At 36.3% G+C, this 17,876-nt stretch overlaps 1 protein-coding gene across 1 annotated transcript in view; it reads left to right on the forward strand.

The window, feature by feature from the left end:
• Nucleotides 1-376: 376 nt before the first annotated feature.
• Nucleotides 377-17,876, forward strand: part of LOC115242016 (lachesin-like) — a 152,956-nt gene continuing 135,456 nt past the window's right edge. The window contains exon 1 of the mRNA XM_029818018.1: nucleotides 377-3,243. The gene's annotated coding sequence lies outside the window, so the exon portion shown is untranslated. The remainder of the gene's footprint in view (nucleotides 3,244-17,876) is intronic.

Genomic DNA, 17,876 nt, shown 5'->3' on the forward strand with positions numbered 1-17,876 from the left:
ACTTGCCAGAGCATATTTTAACTTTAGCAATATCCAAGTATCTTTTATAATCGCGAATACCAAGCATTTTATAGTTATTGCTTGAATTCTATTTTCAAGTATTAAATATTTTTTAACTATTTTATTAGTTTGTAAAAAGAATTGCTACGTCATAATAGAAAGCTATTAAACAATTGTATAAATTTTTTTAGACTTCTATTTTTTTAATAATAATGAGAAATTTTAATAATAATAATAATTTTAAAAATACAATTTTTATTAAAAATTTTTTTTTTCATGTACATCAATGATTATCTTATTACGTATAGAGGGCATCACATATTTTTTTTTTTTTCTTTTAGGTTTGACTTCGTTGCAGGCTAAATCAGAGAATTAATGCTTCACGTGAATTAAATTATGCGTTTAAATGGAGAAAATATGAAATTTCCTGATATTAAGGGGTGCGCATCGGGATTTGCTCAATCGACAAAGTCAATTATGATCGCGTTTCAGCGAAATTGGAGGCGAGGTGTCTGACCGAAATTTTCGTTAATGGTACCGATGATATACGCGTAAAGGGTTCTATGCATGTGCACGCATCTGCAGCCTCTTTTTGCGCACTTCTAGTTGCTTTGAACATAGTTTGTATGTCTGCGATCGCAATTAGTTTGCGAGATTGCACTCTGTCCTCGGTGGACGTTCATTGCTGATGCTGCTAATGACGTTTATCTTGTGCATCTAGAATACGAAGTAATAATAGTTGGATATACACAGAATGGCCCAGTAGAAATAGCACAGCTATATATCTCTGCTTTCGATTTTCAAAAAATATTGTGTTTTGTATTTTTTAATTATCTTTTTTCGAAAGATATTAAAGATCACATTTGTAAGAGAAATCGGCGCAATGAAAAGCTGCAATAATATATAGTTACTAGTTACGGTCATATAGACTCGCAGAGTATAAAGTCAGTACGGATGCAAAGTTTTAATACCGCGGAACTCCAAAGGGAGAACTAAACTGCAGGACATTTCAACCCCTTTCATTATTTTAAGGCATTCCCTTTGGAACCGTGAAAACGTATTTAGCGAACACGAAAAATTTTACGAGTTAATAAAAATTTATTCAAAGCTTTTGCTCGCGTGTGTGCTGCCGCTTATTCTTTACCGTAGTTATTTTTTCTCCACATGCAAAATAAAAAAATGTCTTATAAGAGTTAAAGAAATCATATAATTTTCCGCTTTATAAAATTATTGTATTTACAAACAGTAATATCATAGGAATCGATATAAGAGCGGAAGTATTAAATTTTCTAGAAGAGCTTTTTTTTATAGCCACAAACGAATTTTGCTGGTGCGCGGAAATACTCGTAAAACATTGAAGAGCGGGACAATTTATTTTTATGGAAATACGCGTGTGCATAAAAGATTTTTGTAACGCGTATCCCGCGGAAAGTATATTCATTTGCAAACACAAGGATTTTGCGCGTCGCGTATCATGTGGAAATTAATTGGCCGTGCCTATAAATATTCGCCCGGGTGTGAAATTTTTATTCGTCTGCCGCGTCCGCAATCAAATCGTTCATGCTATGAATATCGCATAAATTTAATTTCGTATTACGTTATCCTGTTACGCGAATACGATTTGACCACGTGACGCGACACGGCACTTTATTTCAATATTAAATGCGTTCCCGATGTTCCGCGCCTTTAATTATTAAATTTATGCGAGAAACTGCAATAGCACCCGGGAAACAAAAGGAAGGTGCGAGCGGAGAGTAACAAGAGAGAGGCGCCATTAAAAATGCTGAATAAACATGAAGGTGCGGAGAAATTCTTTTTGTCCCGCATACTTGTGTATAACCGTTGCATGCACGCATTAGTGCAAATGACGCAAAATTTGTGAATAATGTCATCCTCTCGAGATTATTGCAATTTTCAAATAAATTGTGTCATCGATTTATCCACATCTCACCTTAAAAGGTTATTATAGGTATATAGTATAATACCTTAAGAATGTATAATATCTTAAGATAACAAATTAATTTAATTTTTAATAAATAAATTATTTTAATTCAATGCTTTAATAAATTATTTTAATTCAATGCTTAATTTACAATGAATTTTTCATAATTACATTATAAAAAAGTGCACGTTCGCAAGCTGCGTTATCGAATCATCATGGCTTGGTGGACAAGTCTGACCTTCTCTGTGTTTTTCTACTTCTATTTGTAGAATGTGCTGCATAAAGAATCGATTGAAAAGTTCAATCACTTTTAATTAACATTTATGGAAATTTTTTAAAAATAAGTTGACAAAAGGAAGATCTTGCAACACAAATTTTGACAAATGAGGGATGCAACCCTTATTGACGATAAATTTTCATCGAAAATAAAAATCCAAAGATCCACGCAAATTAAATGCTGATTATTAGAAAAGATTATCTAAACATTAAATATATCAAGATATCAGAGCGATACTTCTACGATATTGCTAGCAAGTCCTCGGGTTCAACTTGGTCGCCGGCTCGACGGCGATCAGGACGACGAGTCTCTCCTTGGCATCGTGGTCGACTTAAGACGACGCCGTCGAGGTCCATCGGGGATCAAGCCCCTGGTACCCTCACTAGGTGGGGATTCGGTGTTCCACGTGGAGGCGGAGCGACGTCGCGCGTCGGGATGCCGAACCGACGCGGGGGTGTCCAACCCCCGAGATGCCTGGTGGGGAGCAGTGGTGAACGCAGTCCCCGACGGATCACCGAGACGGTATAACGCGTTCCGCCGTCTCCGCTCGATACTTAAACGAGTCCTTCGCCACGTGACCGCGTCATCAAAAACGCGCATTGAGTCGAAAACACTTCGAGTCTCCTCGACCATCAGGGAGATCCAGGCGGAGATCTCTCGCGATAAGGGCTCTCCGATAAAAAAAAAAAAAAGAAAACAATTTTTCCGTCGGCTCCGATATTCGAAATTTCACGAAGAAACACGCGATAGACTATGACAAGACAGGGCGAAAGGACTGTTGAGTTCTCGGAGTTAGCCATGATATACTAAAGTGTATTCTGTAAAGTTTGTAATTAGCGTTTGCGCGGTCGCTACGCGTGAGACACGTGATTCCCGCGGGGTCGTATACCCCGAGACCGTCGTGAATGGTGCTGAAAGGTGGTAAACGTGTTTCCTAAGGCCATTAAGGGCGGTACGTGATGTTTAGCTGCTACGAGAGATTTTAGGTGTAGGGATTATCGAGGATAGACTACATCCTGATAAGGTAAGCTCTTCGTTGTTTACGATCATTGATTTCGTTCATACTTGCCAAAATCTCTTTAATTCTTTGCTGTTCGTTAATCCGAAAAATTATTGCCGATCAATTGCGGACAGTTGTTAAGAAATTTCTTTTTTGTTAATTGAAAAGACAACGTCATTATTTTTTTATTTGAAATATATTGCATTTCTTTGCTCAATGTCTTATAAAATATTTTTATAAATTACTACTTATATTATTACTTGCTATTCGTATATCGATAAAAACTTTTGAACAAAAGTAAAATAATGTGTACTTAATCTCTCTCTCTCTCTCTCATTATTCAACTAGATATTTTTAAGTTTCAACATTCAAAACAATAGATAAAAGTTTCACAAGCTCCTTATTTTCTCATATATAGCTGAAGTAATAAAAATCGTTTATTATTTAAGAGTTGCACTTTATTTTCAATCTGTTTTTTTAAAAGAGACTTTAAGTTGATTAATCAATCTTGTTTGTTTTGTTTAGTTATAAAATAAAATCCAATTAATCCGTAAAAAAAAAAATCTGCGAATGATAATTCTGGAGCAAACTATATAAAGAAGATACCATTGTTATCAATCCGCATTTTAAACTCTTCTTACATAATTATACATTAAGTCAGTGGCATTTCTATCGTAATAGAAGAGAAAACGTTCAGCATTTTTCACACCGTTAATATTACGTGTACGTAGGTTTCTGTGAGTGGTCGTGCAACAAGGAGCTTCACGGTGATAAATTTTCCGCGATCCTGTATTTTCGTAGGTGGATACATATCTGACTCAGAATTGCGGCATTCAACTATGGAATTAATTCTTTACAAAGTTTGTGACAATGCGACGAGGCAGATTGACGCGATGCCATCTCAAAGCGATCCGAGAACAATTATCCGTTGCGTTTTTTAAAACGAAAGCTGCCGCACGAGCTCTCCTTCTTTTTCTTCTCGTAGCGCTTTTATGTCCGCGATATTCGTGGCCCGCGGCGAGAGATCGTAAAATGTGACTGTTTTGCAGATGTACCTGTCTTTCCGTCTTGCCGTGCTTCGTTCTTTCTCCTGAAAGCGACGGAAATAGCGGCGGTTTACGCAATATCGTTTATTCTTATTTTCTCTTTCCGCTTTTCTGTGTCACGCACATAGAAATCGCGGTTAGATTCATCGGAAAATGAATATATTATATATTCTATGATAGAATCTCAGGCACTTAAATCGTGCTTCTTTTTAATTCTATTTTTTCGCGCATCGGCGACTTAAATCTGCTAAATATCTGATTCGTGGTACGAATAATTCGCGAAAAATGCAATCTTGCAAAAGTTCTTTTTATAAAAATAATAAAGGCAATATAAAAAATCTTCGTTAAAAAAAATTGTTTATAATGTGTATATCAAAAAAAAAAAAAAAAAAAAAAAAAACAAACTCAATTCTGCAAATACCAAAAAACTCCTTTTTATTGGTATTGAATATTGCTTTCGAAGCATCTTCTATACATTTAAATCGTATAAAACCGCATCCAACTAAGCTTCCATCTGGACGTTTTAAAAGGTTTACTTCTGTAATTTCACCAAACGGTTTATAAAATTTTTTTATATCCTCTTCTGTTACCTAACAAAATATAATTATATCATATCTATATTTATTATAAATTAATTGTGCAACAATTAAAAATGCAACAGATTAAAACATATTATATATAATAAAAAATAAATCTTTTAGTTATCATGTTAATGCATACTGTCTTATTTATTGATATTATGCCGACTAATTAAATTTCAATTATCTTTTATATAATAAATTTGCATAGTAATAAACAGACAGATAATATAAATTATTTGTAATAAAACATTTTGCAAACATATCATATATTTGGAAAGAAAGAAAGAGAAGAGAGAAGAAAAAAAAATTATACTTTTAAAACAGTTTAGAATAAGATTGGAGATATAAAGAAAACAACGTAAGTTCTCGAATTATACGCAGAGAGTTTAATTACTTTTAAATAAGTGCAGTATATCATTGGGAATTCCTCTGCTAATAGTTTCCCACGACGCAACACGCGAAATAGGTAGAGAAGGATAATCATTTGAACTATTCTATCGCAGAACTCGTCCTTTCCAATAATTATGGGACAATTCGCCCGTAAAGTCATTTATCATTTAGATATTAATTTATTGTTTTTTGCGTCAGAAAGTAGATTTTCTTTTTGATGGATTTTATGGATTTTATTGACTGACATCGATCGAACTATCGGAGTACCATTGAATTTTTAATAATAAACATGCTTGTTTCTCTCGCGGGTGAGATAACGATAACGGGCATGATTCCTTTTATTACGATCTTTTTTTTTCACATCTCTAATTTGAATACGTGTATCAATGTTTTATATAAAGAGCTTTATTTTTTTTTATGGTTATACATATTTTAGTTATTACATCAGTTGTGTAACTGTACAAAAAGTATGCTTCAAAATAGCATTACAAGTAACATAAAAAATTTAGCTGCATATATGTGGACATTTAAAATTAAAAAAAAAAAAAAAAATCTCCATAATTTTATTTCTACACATAGTGTATTTTTAAAGGACACATCTTTTCAATAAATACGTAATATCTACATCGTGAAAGTTATTATCAAAAGTTATCTCAGAACTCCCGCATTTCAACGAAGTTTATCATTATCCCGTTGCACAGGATGCGGAATTATCATCCGAGTTGAAACTTCATTCCGCGCGATTCGCGAACAATAAGTCCGCGCGGTTTTCGCCATTTAATCCAGATTATGAAGAACAGTAATCAGCCGTCACAAGTCCGACAGAGACGGTCGGGTCGCGAAGAAACGCGATTCAAGAGATACGCCCGATTGCGTCTGCCGCTCTAAAGCGGAACGAAATTAGCATTGATTAACTTAAACTACTTAAGAGAAAGAGCGCGCGCGCGTCCGCGCCCCTTATATGGGAAACTTCATAGTTAGATTAACTCGTGCGGCAAAGTAAGTTACAGTACATGACGCATCCATTTTCCTGCAAGCTTTTTTCCTCTTATCTCGCTCCTCTCATCTTCGCGGTTTAAACGCGACTCGCCAGCCAGTCACGCCGCCGTCGCTAGCGTCAGCCGCGCGCTTTATAAGATTTATGCGGAAATGATATTACACGAGAGAGTGTGTTACACGAGACTAAAGGGGAACTGTGCTTGTCGAGCGTTTAATAGCCGGGGCGATAGGCATTTACGCGCGTACATAATTTATAAGCGTATTAATTCATGCACTCTCTCTCTCTCTCTCTCTTTCTCTCTCTGTTTCTGGACCATCTTGATTTTATATTTATACCTTATTATAATCGCTCTAATAGTGCTTGATTTTTTTTTATATAATAATCGGATTATCTTGCTATTACATCTTGAATTTCTCAAAGATTTCAGAACGCAAAATGAAGGTCGTATTGCAATTGATTAATGTCTATTCATTTTTGAAATCGATTTCACGACAGAAAGTGAATCGACATAATTTCACGTTATCTTTCTGATATAGCTATTTCTATAAATTAAAGTCAATCAATTCTCGTTTAGCCTTACGTAATATTTACGAAAGCCCGTATCGTAGAATCTATTTTATAAATCGTCTGATATTTTTATCGGAACGAGGGATTTTTCTTTCGATCAAAATATTCAGTATGCTATTTTTGGTTTAGGGTCGGCAACGTATCCCATCGGGATTGTATTGCCGGTTCAATCTTTGTACCGTAAATATAGATTAGTTTAACCGACGAGACGTGCATCGATCGCCCGTAGCTGAGTTAATAGGTTTTCAGTTGGAAGGAAGGTGCACTAGTCCCTGCTAGAGTCCGCTTAATTAACCGCGCCAGCTATTTTCTTCTCTATCTGTTCGTTTCTTCCGATGGCGGGAGCGTGCGATATAATCGAGGATACGAGAGGCAACGCGCCTCGTGAATACCGAACGAATTGGTGGAAACGGTGATAGTTCGGATATCTCGATGTATTGTAGAAATCTCTGAAATATATCTAGCATCTCGTATTGTTTCATAAAGAGTTATGTATTTGGGAATATATATTATGGCTTATATAGAAAATAAATAAAAGTAGAGACTTATAATTTCTTGTGAATAAAATGCAGTAAAAATTAAATTGTTTTACGATAAATTCTGAAATAATTGACATACAAAGTCAATATATTAAGAATCATATCATATTTTTGTAGAATATATTTTATAATTTTTTTAAAGTGTAAATACTTTTTTAGATAAAGAGATGCCGAGTTTTAGATTCTACAAATGTATTCGTTAATTATTCTGAAAGTAATAATTTTAATTAGTAAAAGCAGATTGTTCACAGAGTGTATATATTAAAATTTGTGAAACGTATTCAAATATATCAGATTTCCTTTTCAATCGTTTCATGCAGTTTGCAGATTTGTTTCAATCAATTTTCATATAGTTTTATATTTTTACAAATTTATTAGCATTTATCGTAATATTTACTTTTACCAATACACACGTGATAACAATTTTAATTTGTGCTCTATCTTACAAACTGGATACTACTGTTTCATTAACGGGATACAATTGATTCATTCGCGTAAAATGTAAATTTAATCGTGTTATTTCTCTCGGAATTCCATTAAAACAATAATAACGAATTTGACGCAGAGCGTTAAAATTCCAAACGCGTCGCAGAAATGGAGCGATGTCGAGTATGTACATAGATCTTCGTAAGGGTTCGAGGGTTCCATTATTTATGAATACACCTTGTACACGCCGCTACCTCGTTCTTCTGAAATGACGGATTTGTGACTCTCGGTATTACTCGAGTTTGCCTCGCTTTCAAGTATCGCTCAACTTCCTACTCATGTGGGTCATGTAAGTGCCGAATAGGAAGTACCGAATATCGATACGCACACGTATATGTGCACGTGTGTCTGTGAACGAGTGATATATGTGCGCTTATATTTAAGAGCACTGCTCTAACCGGAGCGGGAGCGGAATGCGACTATCGGTCGGGAAAAGAAAGGGAGGAGAGACGAAAAAGAGAGAGAAAGAGAGAGAGAGAGAGAGAGGAAAGAGCAGCCGGGAGCGAATCGTTTTAAACTACCATCCACTTCACATTCCCGATTTCAGTTAGAGACTTGTTTATTTCCTTTTTGGGCTCTTCGTGGACTTCCGTGCGTTATACTGGTGGCTCGTGCGCCACCAGAATGCAGCGCAACGAGAAGAGGCGAAGGGATACGAGTGGTAAGGGATGGAAGAGAAAGGGGATTGTGCGAGGGTGGACTATTGGTGAACTATCGGCGAGTATCTTACTGCCTTCCTTTCTCTTATTTGCTTTTTTCCCGCCCATTAAGAATCTTGACAATCGATTCGGCATTTTCTCCTTCATCGCTCGATTTATACGATTTTCCGAAATGCCAATCGCTTTCACTGAAAGGACGAATTATTTCCAGCTTTTTGTGTATCCGCAAATAAAAAACATCAACTCAAAGATACAAATCGATATTGTGCAAAATGGAGTGGAAAATTAGCTCAGTAAAGATAAAAAAAATCATATTGCAGAGGGAAAACAGATTTGAGAAATTCAATTATTTAATATGAATTTATATTGAAGATTAATACTGTTATCACAATCTGATTCACCATTTTACATTCAAGTAATAAGTATAAATAAACTCTAGTACCAGGTATTTAAATTTGGAGTAAAAGATAAAACAATGAAGAATGCATTCGCGGCGATGACACGGTCGACTTTCACGTGCAATTAACGTTTCAAACGTCCCCGTTCCTATACAATAGACGATGCTGGCCGGTGTTTTATATTGCGAAAACAGTTTAATAAACGCGGCATTGTTTAGCACACGGTATAACGAGCTGCTGAAAAATTTCGATTATTTTACGCCGGGCGTTGTCGAGGCATTGTGACAAAAACCGCAATTATCGATATATCGCGCAGGGCTCACCGTGTCGCGTCGTGTTGCATGTAAAAATTGGACGCATCAGCCATTGAAGGCGAAGGGTGTTAAAATGATTTATGCTCTCTTCTCGGTTTATATTGTTGCTTCCAGTACGCTCGCGCGCGGACGTGGATATCCGAAATTTATTAGCTTGACAACCGCAGCAGCTCACTCTTCAACAACAAAGAGGATATCGTTTACCTGCTGTAAATTTGCGACGATTACGTTACAACGTGGTCCACGTTCAGGTGGATCGTATCTCACCAGAGTATAATTTTTTGCACGCCATGCTATAAATCTCGTAAACTCGAAGTTCAATCACAGGGAGAACACAATGTCGTTTTATCTTTTCTAACGTTTTTCGATACATTTTTAGCGATTCCATTTTCTAAATATTTTTTTAAAACTTGTTTTTCAAATTCCTGGTGTCTGAAGACGTTGAGTTTTCAAATTCTATTTTTATCGCCATCATTTGATATTCGCGAGAGAATGTCTGTTACATGAACAATTTCGTGTAAATTACAAACGAGTCATAATTTGGTTCGAGTATCACGGAAAAAAAAAAGTTCGCTATTTTAAAATATAATTGCATTTTATATCGAAAACTCTTCCAAATATAACATTTTACGCGCATTGATCTGATCAAATTGCAAGAACGCGTAGACTTTTCCAGGGTTTATACGGTAACTCCGAAAATACCCGACCCAATCTCTCGCTGAAGATAGTAAGTCCGCGTGCATAATACAATACCTTACGATCTGTAATGTCCTACGCGACGCCCTACTGCCGTACAAGAAGAAGAACGAAGGGATGAGAGCCACGAGGGGTGAGAAGGGAGGAGGGGGGGGGGGGGGGGGGGGGAAGCGAAAATACCCGACCCAATCTCTCGCTGAAGATAGTAAGTCCGCGTGCATAATACAATACCTTACGATCTGTAATGTCCTACGCGACGCCCTACTGCCGTACAAGAAGAAGAACGAAGGGATGAGAGCCACGAGGGGTGAGAAGGGAGGAGGGGGGGGGGGAGAGAGTGGAAGAACGGCGCGGAGAGGGCAAAGAGCAAAATCGTTTAGCACGCGATCTTCTCGTAATTCTGCACGCCAGCGATCCGAGCACGCTTCTTCTTCGTCCCTGTCCGACGTGTTACACGTGTTACACGCCGCTGCCACGCGAACGGAGGGTGGAGATGCACTCCTCTTCTCTACGGCCTTCAGCGCGGGCATCGCACGCGTCGCACGCGAAGCCTAATTGATCAGTGGATCGTTAACACGCGCTCGCTCTCTCTCTCTCTCTCTCACGACATGCACACATACACTCTCCTTTTCTCTCTTGCCTCGAATGGATTGATTATAGCGAGAGTGCGGTCGATGTGGGAACGCGGCACGACTTGAGCGAGCACCGCGAATTCCCAACCCTGAGTTTTCAGATCGTTATATGTGTGGAAGCTGCTACATTTTGTACAGAATTTAACCCACTTTTTTTTGACCCATATTGCAAAAAAGCAGCATCTCTGGCAAACTCATAACGTTAATTTGCAGAGAAAACTTTTGATAATGTAATTTTTATTTCGTAATTGATTACAAAATAAAATGATTAAATGATTTTAATATATTTTAAAGGATGTACTGTTAAAAAATAAAATTCAGAAGAGTTTTAATCACGTTTTGATTCATTTTTCATGCACATGGTCATAACCAACGAATGTCTCTATAATTGCAAAAATTCCGCAGGGTTAATCGAAAAAATATTGTTCTACTTGTGGACGCCAGATATTGTAAGTATTCGTCGTAACTCAAAGCGCGTCACATTCCGTATAAGTAATTCATCGTGATTTGATATATTGCACATGGCTACTAAATTACTTTATAAAATATTTTAAAATTAGTAAAAATTCTAATGCTTTTATATTATTTTATATTTCTCGTTTCCATAATGTTTTCATTACATTCTTAAAAGAACCCATACGTCGTAATTTATTCGAAATAGCGAAGCATTTAAAATTATGAAAAGATATATAATGACATATGTATATATATATATATTAGACCTAATAGTTCTGTTTATTTAAAAGATAATGGTACAAAATGATGTGTTAACAATTTGGCTAAGAATGTGAATTGGATAGCATGACCCGAGAGAGAAATATACATATTTTATAAAATTTAATCTTGCATTTCGTCCTGTTTACCTCTATATCGCGCCATCGATCAGATAAACTTCCGCATGTGTAAACACTTGCTTAGAATGATGACGCCTTTTTTGAAGTTGGCGCACTAATTTATTTACGCGACGAGAGCGATCCCGCGAAATTAAATCGCTCGCGCGTACACAATCGGATTCGAGCGTCACCCCGCCACGATATCGGTGCGGCTACTGTTGTCATTCGGATGTAATTTACTCGTGTGGCCGAGCTCGAAAGTTACGGTGATACGTTGACGTTGTCGTCGTATATTGCGTTGGCATTCAATCTTTGTCAATCTTTGTTCTTTGCGACATCAATATGGCTTAAAAATTGCGTATTATGTTAATCACGATCGTTGTCTCACACTTTGAAAATAAATTCATTATATAAATAATTTTGAAACCTCAATATAGTGCGATAAAGATTGAACATAAAAAAGCTTGAAAAATAAGATAAGAAATATATATCTCGTATCAATTTTAATATCAGTATCAGTTTTATTATATTGTATTTTTAAATGATTTGTGATCTTTTTATGCTTAACAAAAAAAAAGAGAACTCTAAGTTAGACCAAAGATTCAATCAGAATCTTTGAGATACTATCACTGGAAAACACAAAGAGAAGTGAAAGATACGGATCTTGTTGGCGTTACATAGACAATTATTATTCTACCACCCTCCAAATAAAATTGAGACAGAGTATGCGAATCTGACAACAAGAAACCGTATCAGCCGGTCTTTTTTTTTGCCGTCTTGGCCTCACATTTTCCTTTCCGATATCTAATTTTGCGGCAGTCGCCCTCGGCGATGAAGCCGAGGAACCCTCTCCCGTGACGGCTTCCCGAATTAACTCCGAACATTACAGCGAGAATTTCCCGGCTCGATCTAAGCGACTGGTTACCAAGGGGGAAGATATGCTCATCGCGTTGTACAATGTTCCGTAGTCTTATAAAGTGCGTTTTATAACGGATATTTATGGAGGAGAATTAATAACTTTACTTTTTTTAAAGTGTCTAAAGTTATGTATATATATATATATAATTATTTTCTTATTATATTTTAGATTCTCAATATTTTAACGTCTAGTTGCTATATTTTTCTGTCGATAACACGATTATTTTTATCGCCAAGATATTCATATCAGAAAAAAACTCGAAATAAAAATTCAATAAAAATAGTAATGTAGCTAAAAGCGTAGCTATATGTAGATATAGCTATATATGTATGTATACACATATACATATACGCATATTTTAGTTATATATATATATATATATATATGCATTTATAAGACGATACAAATATATATCAAAAAATATATCGCGCAACGGCGTGTCAAACTGCACATTTAGTATGTAGAATTGCGTGTCCAGAATGACCGATAATAAATTTGAGATACTGAAGACAAGACACGCGAATCCGCGTAATAAATGATAGGGATCGTCCTCTTTTTACAAGAACTGAGTATATTATTTAAATACCGACACACAGAAGAAATAATAATTAAATTATATATTATAGAGCAAAAGAATTAAATATAATTTGTTATTAATTTGTAATACAAAATCACGTATAAAAAATTATAATTACAAGAAAGGATATTAGAAAAGGAAGCATCTCTCCTTTAATATCTCTTCTATCTTTTGTTTAATCGGGACGTTTAGCTCGACGGATAAACGAATACACTTTGCGTCCCACGCAGAACATGTCAAGCGGTCGTTGCCGGAAATTCATCTAAAATGCGACACGGCGAATCTTATAAGAAACTCATTACCATACCGTCGATAATACGGCGCATAATATTGTGTACACATACACAGTCGCGGAGTCGTTCATCAGAGACACCGCGTGATGATAAATGGACGCTTAATCCGTCGTGATAAATGGCAACGAAAAAAATTGAGAAACTCGCGCGATCATGCGACCGGATTTAAATTCGCGATTCGACAGATTTAAATTTACTATGAGACAGTTCTCTTCACACGGTGGAATAAAAACGGCGTCGCGTCGCGGCGCGTCGCGCAACTTGGCGTCGGAAAATTGCTTCGAATAAATATTGTATGAATTTGTGCGCGGGCGACGTAACGAAATTTCGGAAAATTGCACGCCCGGTTTTATGGTCGACGTAACGCGCGTTCATGCCGCGAGAGAGAAAATCGTTTTTATTTTACCAAGTTGTTCGATTCGATTTGCGCATAGAATGTATCGCATCTCGATAATATGCATGACACTTCATTGCGTTGTACCGTTCTCATTTACATGAGAATTCATTGCGTACGTAAACATTAAACGTTTTTGAAAAAAAATGACGCGGGAAACATTGGATATATTGTCCTCGTTGAAAATCCCGTGCTATAATTTTTCATTTAATATGCTATTTATTTAAAATTGTTATTTATTTGAAATATCAAGTAGGAAAACTTGGTTAAAAAATTTTCCTGTTTCCGCAAGTAATGTATTGTTTCATTAACACAATATAATAGTCGTCCATTTACACAATTTAATAAATTTCAAAGGCAGAAAAAACATTTAACATATTATATGTTGAAATTTGATCCATTTTTTATTCGTCATTCCATTAGTATCATAATTCTCTTGTGTCACATAAAACAGCGGAATTATTATATTTTAATAATCATTAATAACCGAATAATCAATATACATATCTAAATCGATATAGCAATAAAAAAATAAAGATCTAGATTCCAATTTAAATAATAGAAACGTCAAAACAAGTATGCAAAAAAATTTATAACGCTACAAAAAAGAAATAAATACGGAATAATATTCGGAATGAAAAACAGTGGCGATAAAAAAAAATGGAGTAAAAGCACCATCTCGATCGAGAGGTCAGTCGTCAGGAATTGCCTTCGTTTGCTGCTACAGCATGCGGCCTTCCATCCGGCATAGCGAGTTGCAGTTATCCCCCCCCCCTCTCCCCTTTCCCCTTCATCCTTTCCCACAACGTCCCTCGACTGCGCCTCCCCCGCGTTAATGTATATTTATGTATTAAACAGGCATTATTTATACGGCCGATGAATATGCATTGTTTGGTGGCAGTAGCGAGGTGTCGAGTGCAGACCCGTCGCTATCACTGCCTCATCAATCACATACAGTCCCACCGGCCCACCCTGTGCCATCTCCCTCCCTTTCCCTTCGCGGTACCGTATCCATCGCGTCCCACGTTCCTCGCTCTCATCATCCCTCTCGCGGATCCGCAGAGGAGACTCGCTGTGTCATCTCTCGGAGCTCTCCATGTGCTCTCTCTCTCTCTCTCTTTCTCTCTCGTCCCCTGCTTTTCCGCAGTTCCACTGTTTCGCGTTGTCCCCCGCCAACATCACCGACCGCAATTGACACTAATTTACGTAATTTTTTCCGGGCGTCCACATGTCACCGCGTTACGGCGCGCCCTCGACCAGCGGCGTGCTCGATGTGTGCGCGGGTTACTAGGGGATGCGGTTCGCGGATGCGAGGACGGGCGAACACGGGAAAAGGGAAAGGGAAACGAGGCAGAAATATCGAGTCACCGAGCCTCGGTGAATGGTTATCCGCGGCCATCCCGTGCGACGATATTCGGAACGTTAATCGAACGAATCAATCGGGAACGAGTCCGTCGCCAAAACTGAGTTTCGTACGCGTGCGACGTTTTTCGCGTTTCGCGGGCGCGAGCCCTTTTTCGAAAGGGCCCTTGGAAAATTCGCCATGCAATCACGTGTTTCGAGAAATCAATATTTCGAAAAGATATAATATTAGAAAATAGAATTGCTTAAATATTTTAAAAGGATTATCGGAATATTCTCGCGATAGATATTACGATTTTATTCTCATTCTTCTTGTCTAATGATATTATGTTATATATAGTATGAAAATAAATTTTACATTATAACGTAAAATATATAAAGTCAAGACTTGCATTTAGAAAATATTTTAAGCAAAGTTAATTTAAGAAAAATCTCGCAATATTGTAAAAATACTTTATGATAATCTAATCTTATTTTTTTCGTTCTTGTTATCTCGAATGGAAAGTCTATGATCTAGGAACAGTTGAGTTGGCGATGCGCAACTCTTACCGCCCTTACACGCATGGATCAAAGGGATTCATGTAACCGTCTGTGCACTTTACGGTGGCACGTCGCGGTTGGCCTCAAGCGTTACCGCTAAATCATGCTAGATATTATTACAGCGGAGTCATATCTCCAACGTCGCTACGTACACAGAAGAGATAATGATAACACGAGCAGTGGATCTTGTAAGACTAATTTAAAGAAATTAAAGCGCTCGATGTATAGTGTGCAGATATTATTGCGAGAGTAATAGATAAATTGAGAACGGTCAGTCTTAAAATAATTTTCATCGGAAGAAATATTGCATGAAATTAGTATAAAAATTAATTTTCGGAATGTTTTTTTTTTGTAGTAATACAATAAATAATGCACGCAGGACAGTGCATATTTAGATTTTTAAGCGTAGAAATAAATTTTATACATTTATATGTATATATATACATTATAAATCTATCTAAAAAATCTTTATCTTTGAATAAATAAAAATTGATGAAAACTCGATACTAAAACACACACATACAATCGCTTCTTTTAGTTTATTCTAATATTTATTAATAATAAGGATAATCGCGCATTACAACCATTTAAAATCGAACTTTAGCATTCGATAAAACTCTCCGACAATTCGCACGGGAATATCCGCCAAAATTCTTTTTATTTCCGGATATTCTCTTTCGCCGACTCAAATTAGGTTCCCTCGTACGACCTTTATTGCCCGTTCTTCTGGTAAGCATCGCCTAATATCCTAGTCAGGACTCGCATTCGAGCGGCTCACTCGATCCTGTAACGATCCTGCGAATTCCTCTGATGTCGCTTCCCAAATTCCCGACTTATCCGCGATGAAAGTTTGATTTCCGCAGTGAACTTCCATTTGTCCGCCAGGGAATCCCCTTTACGTCTTGCCATATAATTTTACAAATTTGCACGGAATATACGAATCGACATATAGACACATAATATAGACATATTTGAGGATGTTGACATTCTCAACTGTTAAGATTATATATTGTAGATAATTTGACTCCAATATAATTGTTAAAGTTGGATTTTATTTGACAGATTAATAAATAAATAACATATATATATACATAAATAAATAAACTGAATAAATTTAACAAATCGAAAAGCAATGTATACATATATTATATTTTATAATTATTTCGATTTTTTACCAAATTTAAGCTTTTTGTTAATATAGTTTTGTTAATTTGAAAGGCTATCGATTTTAGTTCTTTCATGCTTTTTTGGCTCGTCTAGGGATATCAGGCAAAAGAATCAGGCTATAAAGAAGATTGATAGTTTTGTTAATTTAAGAGGCTGTCGGTTTTATCCCTTTCATGCAAAATTAAATGCGATAAAAAATAGAATGATATAATAAATTTTAACATAATATATCTAATTATATATATAATAATAATAATAATAGTAATAATAATAATAATTTATAAACCACATAAAACTTTTTTGGCTCGTCCAGAAATATTAGGCAAAAGATAATCAGCCTATAAAAAGAATTGAACATATTTTACACGTGCATGAATTTGTAATTTTAACAAAGGCACAGTTTAGTGAGGCAACTAGCCGTTCCGTTGAAATAAAAAGTATTTGACATTGCGGCATTTGCAGCAGCGGACATTTACTTTGAAATACGCGGCCGCTTGCGGCGCATTCTTTTCTTTATACAACATCGTAGCCAGCCATTGCGGCCCCTTTCCACGGCACGGTATTGTGCGTCTCGACTCGGGAAAAAAAAAAAGAAAATTATGATCAACTGTACGCAAACTCGGTTGAAAAGTGTGTCGGCCACGTCCGATTAAACTGCGAATTGTGAAGAATTAACTGTTCGCACTTCCTACGTGAATAGATTATGCTTTATAAAATACCGAAAAATACTGGAAAAAGTTTCAACGGGTTGCAACTTTTTCATTTGCAATTTTTGTGTATCGCGTTGGTCGCTGTCTGTTCGCTCAGTAGCAATGGTTTTTTACGCGAAACTTTTGTAAAATAATTTATCGCAAACTGCTATAGAGTCGTATATCGCAATAAATGTAGCATGCGCGAGTAAAAATGTTTCATTAAATAGTGTTTTAATTTTAATAGAGAATACTATTAAGATATAAAAATTAAAATATTGTTGCACACGCTATATACATATAATACTTACTAATATAAATAATTGCTAGTTACATTTATATAATTTATCATTAAAGATAAACGAGAACCAGGATGAGAACACTTGAACTGAAAGTTGAGTCATGGTTGCACATTCTACTGATTAATTGCAGTGAAAGTGGTGAGTTGAAGGAACGAGGGAAATGTAGCACGGTAGTTTCGCGTATCTTCCGCAGCTACTTAAAAGTTCCGTGACGAGATGCACTTCCTCACGGGTCTAGCCACTGACTTAATCCTTTCTGCAAGAGCAAGAAGT

The sequence above is a fragment of the Formica exsecta genome, unplaced genomic scaffold, assembly GCF_003651465.1.
Source record: "Formica exsecta isolate Colony F162 unplaced genomic scaffold, ASM365146v1 scaffold556, whole genome shotgun sequence".
NCBI lineage: Eukaryota > Metazoa > Arthropoda > Insecta > Hymenoptera > Formicidae > Formica > Formica exsecta.